At 41.1% G+C, this 7930-nt stretch overlaps 1 pseudogene across 1 annotated transcript; it reads right to left on the reverse strand.

The window, feature by feature from the left end:
* Positions 1-1606: 1606 nt before the first annotated feature.
* On the reverse strand, positions 1607-3843 carry LOC117077464 (annotated as a pseudogene). Its single transcript, XR_004434774.1, has one exon. The product of XR_004434774.1 is annotated as a heat shock cognate 71 kDa protein-like (transcript).
* Between the last annotated feature and the right edge of the window lie 4087 nt (positions 3844-7930).

Below are 7930 nucleotides of genomic sequence, written 5' to 3' on the forward strand. Positions count from 1 at the left end.
TACTAGGTTGGGGAAGTTCTCCTGGATGATATCCTGAAGAGTGTTTTCCAACTTGGTTCCATTTTCCCCCTCACTTTCAGGCACCCCAATCAGACGTAGATTTGGTCTTTTTACATAATCCCATACTTCTTGCAGGCTTTGTTCATTCTTTTTCTTCTTTTTTTTTTCTTTGGTTTGTCTTCTCGCTTCATTTCATTCATTTGATCCTCAATCGCTGATACTCTTTCTTCCAGTTGATCGAGTCGGTTACTGAAGCTTGTGCGTTTCTCAGGTATTTCTCGTGTCATGGTTTTCATCTCTGTCATTTCGTTTATGACCCTCTCTTCATTAATTAGTCTAGCTGTCAATTCTGCCACTCTTTTTTCAAGATTTTTCGTTTCTTTGCGCTGGGTACGTAATTCCTCCTTTAGCTCTGAGAAGTTTGATGGACTGAAGCCTTCTTCTCATCTCGTCAAAGTCATTCTCTGACCAGCTTTGATCCGTTGCTGGTGATGGGCTGCGCTCCTTTGCAGGGGGAATGTGCTCTTATTTTTTGAATTTCCAGCTTTTCTGCCCTGCTTTTTCCCCATCTTTGTGGTATTATCTGTCTCTGGTCTTTGATGATGGTGACGTACTGATGGGGTTTTGGTATAGGTGTCCTTCCTGTTTGATAGTTTTCCTTCTGACAGTCAGGACCCTCAGCTATAGGTCTGTTGGAGATTGCTTGAGGTCCACTCCCGACCCTGTTTGCCTGGGTATCAGCAGCAGAGGTTGCAGAAGATAGAATATTGCTGAACAGCGAGTGTACCTGTCTGATTCTTCCTTTGGAAGCTTCCTCTCAGGGGTGTACTCCACCCTGTGAGGTGTGGGGTGTCAGACTGCCCTTAGTCGTGGATGTCTCCCAGCTAGGCTACTCAGGGGTCAGGGACCCACTTGAGCAGGCAGTGTGTCCGTTCTCAGATCTCAACCTCCGCGTTGGGAGATCCACGGCTCTCCCCAAAGCTGTCAGTCAGAGTCGTTCACGTCTGCGCAGGCCCCCGCTGCTTCCCATGTTGGTCTTCAGCTGTGCCCTGTCCCCAGAGGTGGAGTCTACAGAGACAGGCAGGCTTCCTTGAGCTGCTGTGAGCTCCACCCAGTTCGTGCTTCCCAGCGGCTTTTTTTTACCTACTTAAGCCTCAGCAATGGCGGTCGCCCCTCCCCCAGCCTCCCTGCTACCTTGCGGATAGATCGCCGCAGACTGCTGTGTTAGCAATGAGGGAGGCTCCGTGGGCGTGGGACCCTCCCGGCCAGGTGTTGGATATATTCTCCTGGTGTGCCTGTTTCCTTAAAGCGCAGTATTGGGGTGGGAGTTCCCCGATTTTCCAGGTGTTGTATGTCTCAGTTCCCCTGGCTAGGAAAAGGGATTTCCTTCCCCCTTGCGCTTCCAGGTGAGGCGATGCCTCGCCCTGCTTCAGCTCTCGCTGGTCAGGCTGCAGCAGCTGACCAGCACCGATTGTCCGGCACTCCCTAGTGAGATGACCCCAGTACCTCAGTTGACAATGCAGAAATCACTGGTCTTCTGTGTCGCTCGCGCTGGGAGTTGGAGACTGGAGCTGTTCCTCTCTTTTTTTTTTTCTTTATGGTGCGAATTTTAAATAGTTTTATTTAACACATTGCATTTTCCACTTACAATACAGTGTTTATAAAGTGCAATGTTATTTCCTTCCCATGTGCATGTTCCATATTCAAGTATTGAGAATGCCCAGTAACTTACTATAGCAGCTTAACTTTTTAAAACTGCCACAGAATTTGCTACAAATTTAGGTCCTTCAAATGTTTTAAATGTGTGGAACAATGCTACACCCATACTTGGGTTGGCTAATCAACCTCTTCAATAGTGGGCTCTGAGGAAGCACCACCAGAGGGAGGAGCTCCGCACCAGGGAATCCCCCAGGCATTCCTCCTGGCATGCCTCCTGCACTCTGGTACAGCTTGGTGATGATGGGGTTGCAAACTTTCTCCAGCTCTTTCTGCTGGTGTTCGAACTCTTCCTTCTCGGCAGTCTGATTCTTATCAAGGCAGTTGATAATTTCATTACACTTGTCCAGAATCTTCTGTTTGTCCTCATCGTTAATCTTGCCTTGAAGTTTCTTGTCTTCGACGTTGCTTTCATGTTGAATGCATAGGACTCAAGTGAATTCTTGGATGATACCTTGTCCCTCTGCTTCTCATCTTCAGCTTTGTACTTCTCAGCTTCCTGGACCACGTTCAATGTCTTCCTTACTCAAACGGCCCTTGTCATTAGTGATAGTAATCTTACTGTCTTTTCCTGTACTCTGTGCACAGCAGACACATTGAGGATACCATTGGCATCAATGTCAAAAGTGACTTCAATCTGAGGAACACCTCGGGGTGCAGGAGGTATGCCCGTGAGTTCAAACTTGCCAAGCAGGTTGTTATCCTTTGTCATGGCACGCTCACCTTCATAAACCTGAATAAGCACACCAGGCTGGTTGTCAGAATAGGTAGTGAAGGTCTGTGTCTGCTTGGTAGGAATGGTGGTATTACGCTTAATAAGGACGGTCATTACTCCTCCAGCAGTTTCAATACCAAGGGAAAGAGGAGTGACATCCAAGAGCAACAAATCTTGAACATTTTCAGACTTGTCTCCAGACAGGATGGCTGCCTGGACAGCTGCACCATAAGCAACAGCTTCATCAGGGTTGATGCTCTTATTCAGTTCTTTTCCGTTGAAGAAATCTTGGAGAAGCTTCTGAATCTTGGGGATACGAGTAGAACCACTAACCAGGACAATATCATGAATCTGTGACTTGTCTAGTTTGGCCTCTCGAAGGGCTTTCTCTACTGGGTCCAGGGTGCCACGAAACAGGTCAGCGTTCAATTCTTCAAATCGGGCACGGGTAATGGAGGTATAGAAGTCGATTCCTTCATAGAGAGAATCGATCTCAATACTGGCCTGGGTGCTGGAAGAGAGCGTACGCTTAGCACTTTCACAAGCAGTACGGAGGTGTCTTACAGCTCTCTCGTTCTCGCTGATGTCCTTCGTATGCTTGCGCTTGAACTCTGCAATAAAATAGTTGACCATTCGGTTGTCAAAATCTTCTCCACCCAAGTGGGTGTCTCCAGCTGTGGACTTCACCTCAAAGATTCCATCTTCAATAGTCAGGATGGACACATCAAAAGTGCCACCACCAAGATCAAAGATCAGCACGTTTCTTTCTGCTCCAACCTTTTTGTCTAAGCCATATGCAATAGCAGCAGCAGTTGGTTCATTGATGATTCGAAGCACATTGAGACCTGCAATGGTGCCTGCATCTTTAGTAGCTTGACGCTGGGAGTCATTGAAGTAAGCTGGAACTGTCACCACAGCATTGGTAACAGTCTTCCCAAGATAGGCTTCTGCAATTTCCTTCATCTTTGTCAGAACCATAGAGGATACCTCCTCTGGATAGAAGCTTTTGGTCTCTCCCTTATATTCTACTTGGACCTTGGGCCTGCCAGCATCATTCACCACATGAAGGGCCAATGCTTCATATCAGACTGGACAATAGCATCATCAAATCTGCGTCCAATCAGACGTTTGGCATCAAAAACTGTGTTGGTGGGGTTCATTGCAACTTGATTCTTTGCGGTGTCACCGATCAACCGTTCAGTGTCTGTAAAGGCAACATAGCTTGGAGTGGTTCGGTTTCCCCGATCATTGGCAATTAGCTCTACTTTTCCGTGCTGGAAAACACCCACACAAGAGTAGGTGGTGCCAAGATCAATACCAACTGCAGGTCCCTTGGACATGGTTGCTGGTGTGTAGGCCTGGCTCCGAAAACGACAAAAGTCACAGGAGCCCACGGAGCTGCAGGCGAGTTCAATGAAGTGTTTTTTGTTTCTTATGATTAGTTTTAGCTTAATCACTTTTGGCAGGATCACCACAGAAGCAATTCTGAATTATTAGTGCATCATATCAATAGGGCACGTGAAATTGATTGATCCCATTACTGGCAATGTTCACTGGCATCATTTTGTTGCAGTGGTGTTTGCAAGATTTCTCTACTGTAAAGTAGTTAACAAGTATCTTGTGGTGATATACTTTGAGACTATGTAAATACCCTATTTAGAACCAAAAAATTGGAAACATGTCAATATTGGAGATTGTTTTTAAATTATGGCATATACAATGGAATACAATACAATCACTCTAAATAATGTTTTATGAGAATGTTTAAACTGCGGAAATATGTTTATTGTGCTATGTTAAGTGAAAATAAAAGCTGGTTACAATACAGTAGGTACACTATTGTCTTGTAATTTGCCCACACATACTCTAAGCCTGGACGGATATATGCTGCTGTAGGTAGGGTTTCCTAGAAAGCAGACTCAGAAATGGATATCAGTAAGAAGGATATTTACTAGGGAATACTCTCAGGTTCAATTCCTGTATGGGGGAAAGGAACAAAATGTGATTGGGCAGAGGGAGAAGTTTTACTGTGGCTTTGGCCACAGCAAGTAGTCATCTGATTACACAGGCATGGCTTTTTCTAAATTGAGGAAGAGTTCCAGAATTGAGGAAAGGGGAAAAGTGGAGAAAAGAGGGAAAGGGAAAACATGGGGCAATTGGGGAGTCGTTGTAACGACACAGAAATTAGTCATTATATGCAGACTGCCCCCTTGGAAGGGGCTGTGACTTTAGGCGAGGTGTCTCTCCTCAGCCAATGAAATTTCCAAAGAAGGCTGAAAGTGGAAAGCTGGCAGTCACAACCTTTCTAATAGTTTGAAGGATAATTCCCTGAAGGGGAGATTGGGTGGCACATCACAGCATCCATGGCATGTACTGTAATATTGCTGATGCAATTACTAATTATTCTATTTTCTATTTTGCCTGTATATGTTAGAAATGTTCTAAAATAAACAAGTATAATACTTACAATTAGAAAAACATCAATAAAACTTTTGTTTTCCAAAGAGAAAATTGCCGCACTGTTTTGGAAAGGAAATACTATGTATGCTTGTGGTCCTGGGACTTGAATATTTCTTTAGAGTTAGGATGGCATAATGAGCTTTGGTGCTGTGTGACACTGGTTTCAAATCCACTCTACTTTATGGCCCTCAGCCTTAACATCTTACTTAATAGCTCAGAGTTTCATATTTCTCATTTGTAGTGGAGAAGGCTGAGTGTGTGGTGGAGGGCTAGGTTTTGGGAGAGGGATAGCTGATACCTATCTTGTGAATGTGACAATTAGAGATAATATTGCTAAAGTGCCTGTTACATAGACCTCATAGACATTATTTGTTCATTTGTTTAGATTGTATACTTTGTTAAGACCTCTGGATTTTGCTATTTGTTTTAAAATGTTATCTATACACATATCTTCCCAAGTGTTATCTCTTTGTAAAAGCCTAGAATAACTAAAAAGGAAAGTTTTTTTTTCAAAAATGTTCAATTTTAGAATCTATCAGGAACAGAGGCGCAAAGCATTCTCTAGGTATTTTCTTAACCCTTTATTTTCAACTAAATGCTCATATATCAAACAAATGAACCGAGGGCAAGGGAAAAGCAATAGATTGTGTTCTGTCATGTATAGGACAACTTTCTAGATTTAAGGGTATATAATTTTTCTTGGTATTGTTCAATATACATTGATTTAAAAATGTTCCTTCAATACCATGTTTTAAGCATCATACTATAATCAACCTTCTGTACAATATTTAAATTCTCACGACTACTTGTTGAAAAATTTGTAAGAAAGCACAATGTGGTCAATTAAAACAAAATGACTTAAATGCAGCTTTGGTATGCTGAGCAATATTAATTTCAATTAAAGCTTACAAAATTTCCTTGTGGTTTTTATGTCATGCATTTCTTGCCACTCTCACTACCTCTGTGAAAATTCTACTTTTCATTCTATAAATTATATTTTCTCTTTAATGAATTTAATTCTCACTCTAAATCATTGATTTGAGCTGATGAAAAATAAAAATAAATTTTCATATTGGTATCAGTTTATATCTCTGTTTGTCAGATATGTTCAGCAGTGCTCTTTGAGCCAATCTGAGGAGTAATGTTGTGAAAGATTGTTCATAGGCTTTCAAACCTAGTACGGTAGAGTGAGGACCTTCTCTGTTTGGGAGCTTGGCCCTTCTAAAAAATTACTAGGTTATAAAAATTCCACTCAATTTAACCATAGCCACAACTTACTATTTAGAAAGGATTGGACAATTAATTTGTCAAATAACTGGGCACTTCGTTGAAAAAGCCAAATATTACTAAACTCTTACAAAATCCTCAGTCAAATCAGTTGTTTAATATTATGTAGAAACATAACATTTGAATGCATTTTGCAGGTTTAATACATTATGGTAGCATCATATATGTATAGTATAATAATTTACTAATATCTGTTTGTAATGGATAATTTTGCATGCCAACTTGAGTGAGCCATGGAGTGCCAGATACTTGGTCAAACATTATTCTGAGTGTTTCTATGAGGATGTTTTATAATGAGATTGATATTTTAATTGGTAGACTGAGTAAAGTAGATTGCTTTTTGCAATGCAGATGTGCTTCATCCAATCAGTTGAAGGCCTGAATAGAACAAAAGTCTGATCCTTCCCCAAGTAAGAATTTTTTCTGCCTGACAGCCTTCAAACTAGGGAATCAGCTTTTTTCCTGCCTTCAGATTTGAACTGAAACACTGGCTCTCCCTGGGTCTAGAGCCTGCTGGCCTTCAGACTAGGACTACACCATCACCTCTCCTGGTTCTCAGGCCTCTGGACTCAGATTAGAACTAAACTATCTGCTCTCCTGGGTCACCAGTTTGGTGACTCACCCCACAGACCTTCGGACTTGTCAGCCTCCATAATCACATGTCAATTTTTATAATAAATCTCTTTCTATAGATATCCTAATGGATCTGCTTCTCTGGAGAACTCTGACTAAATATACCATTATAATAACATAATTAGTCATATGTTTAGTGTTTATAATATGCTATTCACCAATGTTCAAATAATCAAAACATTTAATCCTCAAAACATTTTTAATGAAGTATTTTTTGTGTGTGTGTCCATTTTTAGAGCAGGAAATGAGGCTTGGAAAGGATGAACAACTATAAAATTCCACACTGTTAGTAAGTATTGAGGCAGGTATTCAAGCCCAGGATGCCCCATTCTAGAGGTACTATGTGTAACAAAATGCTATATGGTAGCTCCTTCCCTTTTAAAAATTACAGCAGGTAACCTTAGGAAGAAGTGACAAAGTGTATTTATCAAATATTTTCTTGGGTCCTCCCTTTCATGGATATTAGATATTGAACAGGTGAGTTTGTGTTACTGTCTTATTTGGATTTGACTTGCACCTTTAGGCCAAAAGTTTAACCATTTCCTGACTTAACTGTCTTTGCAACAGCCCTGGGAGTAAAATATACACAGGTGTCATCCCTTTTATGAAACTGGCCTGTACATAAAAGGCAACACAAATCAAGCTGAGACTAAGCCTCAATGCGCCTGATTCTTTGGAAAAATATCTATTCAAATTATTTACCCATTTTTAAATTAGATTATTTGGTTTCTCTCTCTCTCTCTCTCTCTGTATGTATGTGTGTGTGTGTGTGTTGTTGTTGTTTTTGTTTTTAGCTTTTGAGTTGTTGTAGAAATTCCTTATGTATTTTGGATATTAACCCCTTAACAGATAAATGGTTTGCAAATAATTTCTCTCATTTCATAGACTGTGTATCTACTCTGTTGTTTCTCTTGTTGTGCAGAAGCTTTTTAGTTTCATGTAGTCCCACTTGCTTATTTTTGCCTTTGTTTTCTGTGCTTTTGGTGTCATATAGGATTAATAATTGCCAAGACTAATGCTGTAAAGCTTTCCCCCTATGTTTTCTTTTAGGAGTTTTGCAGTTTCAGGTCTTAGGTTTAAGTCTTTAATCCATTTTAAATTGATTTTTGTGTATGGTGT

Source organism: Trachypithecus francoisi, unplaced genomic scaffold (genome assembly GCF_009764315.1).
Source record: "Trachypithecus francoisi isolate TF-2019V2 unplaced genomic scaffold, Tfra_2.0 Lachesis_group6, whole genome shotgun sequence".
NCBI classification, from domain to species: Eukaryota; Metazoa; Chordata; class Mammalia; order Primates; family Cercopithecidae; genus Trachypithecus; species Trachypithecus francoisi.